Raw genomic sequence first — 6,276 nt, forward strand, 5'->3', positions numbered from 1 at the left:
ATTTTATTTTTTGATGCAATTGTAAAAGGATTGTTTTTTTAAATTTCTCTTTCTGATAGTTTATTATTGGTGTATAAAAATGCACTTGATTTCTGGATATTTATTTTGTATCCTGCTACTTTACTAAATTAGTTTATCAGTTCTAGTAGTTTTTGATGGAATCTTTAGGGTTCTCTCTATATAGTAGCATGTCATCTACAAATAATGACAGTTTAACTTCTTCCTTTCAATTTGGATGCCTTTACTTCTTCTTGTTGTCTGATTGCTGTGGGTAAAACTCCCAGCACTATGTTGAATAAAGGTGGTGAAAGGTGATGTCTTTGTCTTCCTCCTGTTATTAAGGAAAATGCTTTTCTTTGCTGGGTATGATGTTAGCCATAGGTTAGTCATATATGGCCTTTATTATGTTGAGGTATGTTTCCTCGATTCCATTTTGCTGAGAGTTTTATAAAAATTATACTTAACTCTCTCCATTATTAACAAAAGTAAGTGGTGAGCAGGATTTCTGCTGTAGACTTAGTTTGCTAAACCCTGTATTAAATTATTCATATTTCATTCAAATAAATAATATAATTTATTTTATATTGCTTTAGAGTTCCTGGAAGAACTCAGCATTGATTTTTACGCTCCTTCCCCCTTTTTGAGTTAATAATGTTTAAATAGCTCAAAATCCCATTTAACTGGAAAGCTGAGGGTGGAAAGGGTTGAAATGAATCTATCTACATAAGCAGTATGGCACATCAAGGCATTATTTCAATTTTCTAAATGACACATAAGTGGCATTTTGTGCCTACTGAATTTTGGTTTGGCGTTCTCTTGTCAGTCTGCACCCTCCTGGAAGGCTCCCCTGGCTAGACCTCCTGTGCTTTTCACTTCTCCGTTTCTGGCGTGAGTAGCTTTGCAAAGCCACAAGATCAGAACCCTCTCTGCTCCATCTCTACGCTTCCCACCTCGCCCTCATCCAGTCCCCTTGCCCCACCTCCGGAGGAAGCAGAGCTCCTTTTCTGGTCCACAGTTCATGCCCGGACCCCTTCTCCCTGCTCTGGGCAGCTCCTTTCATATGTAGTCTCAGCCTCTCTTCTACCTCTGTGTTCCTGCTCCCCTGGAGCCTCCGTTAGCACATGCCTGTGCCTGTGTTTCTCTCAGTCCAAAGAAGTCCGCCCTTCCTCAACCCGGGCTCGCGCTCCCTCCCTGTCTTCACATCCCGGCGATTCGGAAGAGGAAGTCTCTCTTGAAGTCTGCTCAGCCTCAGGGGTTTACTTCTCTGCTTCTGTAACTAGGGATCTGATCCATCCTTGTTTTCCTTATTTATTTCAAAGCACAATTGTCTTACTGATTCTTCTTTGCCTCATTAAAAAGTTCAGACAATATACACAGAGAAAAAAATAACAATAACCAATAATCCCAGAATTCAGAAACAGCCGTCAGCATTGTTGGGTGTGTCACCAACAACCCGTTGCACATCATCCCTTCCTGGCACAGTGCAGATGTCTACCTCACCCACTCCCACAGGTGATGCAGCGACATATCTAGACTTGTTTAAGCAAGGATTCTCAGACTTTTCCTTTTAATCTCAGGATCCCTTTTTACTCAAAGGTTATTGAAAACTCTCATAAGCTTTAGTTTTGTAGGTTACATCTCTTTACTGTATTAGATATGTAAAAAAATTTTAATATGTATAATTCACTTAAAAATAATAATGATAGATCTGTTACAGGTTAACATAAATAACATTTTTATGAAAAATGAATGAATATATTTTACAAACCAAAAAATATTTGGTTACACAAGTGGCACTGTTTTACATTTTTGCAAATCTTTTTAAGATCTGGCTTCATAGTTGGACTTTCATATCTGCTTTCTCATTCAATTTGTGGCAAAATGTTGTGTTGGTTAAAATGTATGAAGAAAATGTGGTCTCATAGATAGGGGGTTAGTAAAAAGAGGAATAGCCCTGGCCAGTGTGGCTCAGTGGTTAGAGTGCTGACTTGCACACCAAAGGACCTCGGGTTTGATTCCCAGTCAAGGGCACCACACCTGGGTTGCAGGTTTGAACCCCGGCCCCCATCGGGGTACATGCAAGAGCCAACCAACCAATGTGTTTCTCTCACATCGATGTTCCTCCTCCTCATCTCCTCTTTCACTATCTCTAAAAATCAATGGAAAATATATCCTTGGGTGAGGATTAACAAAGAAAAGAAAAAAGAAAAGAGAGGAACAGTTTAACAGTCTTTTAAATAATTGTTTGTATTCTGATTTGGTACTACATCAAAACTAAAAAAGTGGTGGTTTCATATCTGTGAACTTTTTGTATTTTCTGTACTCGTGAGAGCATAGAATGCAAACGGGGCGGGGGGGGGGGGTCTTAGTTTGTTATGAAACTAGTTCTGACCTCCAGGAGTCCCACAGAGGGTGTGGATCCCTTCAAGGGCTCTGGAGCACACTTTGAGAACCACTGGTCTAAAGCAGTGATACGATTCTGAATCAAGTCACATGTCTGTCCTACATCCTTCACCAGTGATGTAGGACAGACATGTGACTTGATTCAGACAAAGGAGGAATGAAGGGAATTCTTCAATCTGTTTTGAAGTTTCAGCAAAGACAAAAAGGGTCCCCCTGAGAGACAGGCCATGCTCTTTCTGGGGGTCAGCGTCCCGTCTCCGTGTTTGTCTTGGCTTTGCCAGGGGAGCCGCCTGAGGGTGGCAGAGCAGATATCACTGAGTCACCTTGGACTCAGAGTTCTGTGAAATTAATCTTACGAAGGGAAGGAAGAAAGGGAGGGGAGGAAGGAGGGCCTTTGGAGGGATTCCTTCTAAATGTGTGTGTGTGTGTGTGTGTGTGTGTGTGTGTGTACATTCCAGCACTTAGCTCACCAAAATACTTGGCCAACGTCATTGCTTAATAAATGAGTACGTGGTGTTTGCTGACTGACAACAACTTCCTCTCACTGTCTTTTGTGAGAACGACAAACACAGATCACTCACTCTCAGGACAGCTTTCCTGGGTGTTATGAGACATCTAAACAGATGTCTGCATCTCTATTTCTAGACACCGAACACCATCTCCCCACCATTTTGCATCCTGAAAGAAATCAGGAAATTTGCCTAATAGAATCGGAAAATGTTGGCACTTTGTGCCTCCATAGCAATGTGGTCTACAAAGTGCTTCCTGAAGGTCTCACTCAGCCCCTGGCTGCCAGCCGCGGGTGATGCTGTGGTCTCCCCGCTGAAGACGAGGATGGGGATGTGAGGGCCTCGGTGAGTGGGTCACAGATCACAGCCAGTCGGCAGTAGAACCAGCACGAGAATGGCAAGTCTAGTGTTCTCAGAAGCGGAGCCCCAAGAAGCCCCGTGTCATCATGGGGCGTATCTGAGCACCCTGGGGTGGAACAGAAGAGGTGCAATAAAAGAGAAGAAAACTGGTCTTTGTCCTAAGCCCTGATCCAGGAAGCTCAGGGTCATAAGTGAGAGTGACCCGGTGAGTCACCTTCAGTTGAATGGCACTAAAATGACAAACCCTGTTCTGCATGACTTTACCTGGAGGCGATCTCTTCCGCTAGACTGGCTGTGACATTAACAAGGGACGAGGCCAGGGACATTGCCCACCCGGAGCTTGGAGCTCGACGGGAACTGGCAAGTGTCAGATTTGAAATTTCTCACTACAACTCGCAGGCTTTTGCTGACCTGAACTTGAAGGCTCAGCCTGGAAACAATTCAGAATTAAACGTTGACAACTAACTCAGGGAGGGAAAATACACAAAATGCCTGATTATGACAGCAGCACAGGAACTGGGGACTTCACCTGCGGTGCAGGGTGGGAACAAACCGGCCCGGGTCCCAGTCCTGCCTCTCATCTGGCCCTGGCCCTGTTCTGTTGTGTGGTTCTAGGCAGATGGCTTACTCTCTCCAGAGCTAAGTCTCCGCACTTTTAAAGCGAAGGTAAGAATTAGCTGGTCTCAAGAAAGGTAGCCTCTGCAAGTGCAAGGGCTTCTCCGTACACTTGAGCCCATTTCTTTAACAAAGCTTTTGCACATACAGTTTACAGTCTCATAGGCGAGATATATAAATGCTGTTGAGAAAGGTAACTCATACCCGCTTCCTGGTTCTCACCTGCGCCCTAGCTGACTTGTCTGTGTCCCGCCCATGCTCTCAGCGTGGGCCTTGTGCCCGTTCTCACACATGCGTGATTTGGAATGAATGAGTGTGGATGAGAGTGCTCAGGCCCTACCTCTTATGCAATGGAAAGTGAGCTGGAGTCTAATACACCTGTCTTCAGTTTCCGGCTCCATCATTTACCACCTGTGTGACCTTGAGCAGGATCTCTGTGACTTCATCTGTAACATGGGATTGAGGTGAGAAGCGGAGATGATTTTTGGGGACTCTCTCAAGCAGCCCTGAGCCTAGAGCAGGTGCTCAATTCATGGTAGATAATATCTGTGACACGGGGCAATGTAAGCACCATATTAGAGCTACAGGATAGCAGACAAAAATGTAATTATTTTGTGTTGCAGTAATTAGGGCAGAATTCCTGGAGAGAAGTATTTAAGTAGGACCTAGAAAGAGGGTCCCAAGTTTGATAGGTAGAGGTGGGGACAGGAGAAAGCAGTACAAGTGAGAAACAACAAAGGTAAGGAGGCAGGAGGGGCAATGAAGGTGGAGGCAGTAGAATGGAGGATGGTTTATCTGGACTAAGATGGTATCTGGTCAGTTGGGGCCAGGCTTTACCGGGTAGCAAGTAACAGGCAGAGCATGTCGACTTCATCTGGTAGAAATGGGGAGACACTGGAGGCTTCGAGCAGAGCAGGGGCAGGTTTAAGAAGCTACGTTTCTATCGGGTAAGTTGTGGAAGAAGTCACCAGGAGCTACAACTCGGAGGAAAGGTTGGTGCACATTTTCAGAGATGGACTTTGCAGCAGGCTGTACCAGAATGATTCTGAACAGATGCTATGGTCCAAATGATCGCTACCCTCTGTAACTCCAGGTCCACGGTACAAGTTCTGGGAGAGAGAGGTTGGAGTCATCTTGGGTCAGGAAGGGTAGGACAAAATGACTTAGGATAGATTTTTGGAAGGAGGGTAATGCATGTACGGATTTCCGGATCAGCCATGTAAGATCTTGAATGTGGACCTACAGCGACCAGCGACCCAGGGTGACACGGCGACTCCACTTTAGCAAGAAAGCAGGAGGTTCGTCAGCCCTGAGCAACACTGATGCCAAACAACAATCCCTGAGAATAGGCAAAGAATGAGCGAAAGGAAAGGAAAATGAAAGAATCGGGAAAGAGGGAAGAAAAAGAGAGAAAAGGGGAAGGTGCTGGAGAAAAAAATAAGGAAGAGAAAACATGAGGCAGGTCACAGACGGGGATGTGTTGTGCTCAGGGAGGCCATGCCAGCATGGCGCCAGCTGGCCCACCTTGGCCTCACTCAGCTACAGGAGGTGGCAGGTGGCCAGGGGAGGGCGGGGCCCCCACGACGCCTGAAGTCAGTTTTGCTTGTTGGATGTAAACAATTCAAGTATAACATGCAGACCACCGGGCACTGCTCATTCCTCCGGCTCGGATCCGCTGTTGCACCAGGGGTCCAGTCAGGCCTGTGTCTGCCTCCTTCCCGAGTGGGCCAGAGATCCCATCTGAACAGCCTTCCTACAGCAGCTCCCCACGCCAGGTGGCCAGACGGGAGTTCCAGACCAGTGTTGTCTCCCGGGATGTTGACACAGCAGCCAAGTTTCTTGGTGCCGGGGCTGGTGCAGGGGTGGAACTGGAACAGTGTGTGGCAGTTTGATCATTGGCGATGCCAGGAACCCGTCTGCCAAGCAGCGGCTCTCCTCCTATGCCATTCCCTTCGCCCTGTTTGAGGCCATGGGGCTCTTCTGTTTGATGGTCGCCTTCCTCATCCTCTTCCCATGTGAGGCTCCGTGGGTCACCTACCCAGCCATGGCCAGTGCTGGAGTGTGCTAAGCTTCACCATTAAACAGAACATTTGTCTACATAACAACAGCAACAGAAACACGTTGGATGAGATTCCACGGGCTCAGCCGGCGGGAGCAGGTCTCGTCATCCATCTCTGAGCCTTCTTCACTTTGGGGGGTTGTCACCATGTCAGATCCTCCTGAACATCCCCCCCCCCCCAATGCCTTTGCCAGGAAGCATATCAAGCACATTTAGAGATAAGAAACTAGGACACATTAGGAGGATGTTGGGTATTACACCAGTTTCTTTCTTTCTCCTAAAGCCCAAGTGTTCATAACTAATTTACTTTTCACTGGTTCATTTATTCAG

At 46.2% G+C, this 6,276-nt stretch overlaps 1 pseudogene; it reads left to right on the plus strand.

Annotated features, from left to right (window-relative positions):
- The first annotated feature begins 5,384 nt into the window (after window positions 1-5,384).
- On the plus strand, window positions 5,385-5,955 carry LOC118640308 (annotated as a pseudogene).
- Window positions 5,956-6,276: the final 321 nt, after the last annotated feature.

Source organism: Molossus molossus, unplaced genomic scaffold, assembly GCF_014108415.1.
Source record: "Molossus molossus isolate mMolMol1 unplaced genomic scaffold, mMolMol1.p scaffold_m16_p_22, whole genome shotgun sequence".
NCBI lineage: Eukaryota > Metazoa > Chordata > Mammalia > Chiroptera > Molossidae > Molossus > Molossus molossus.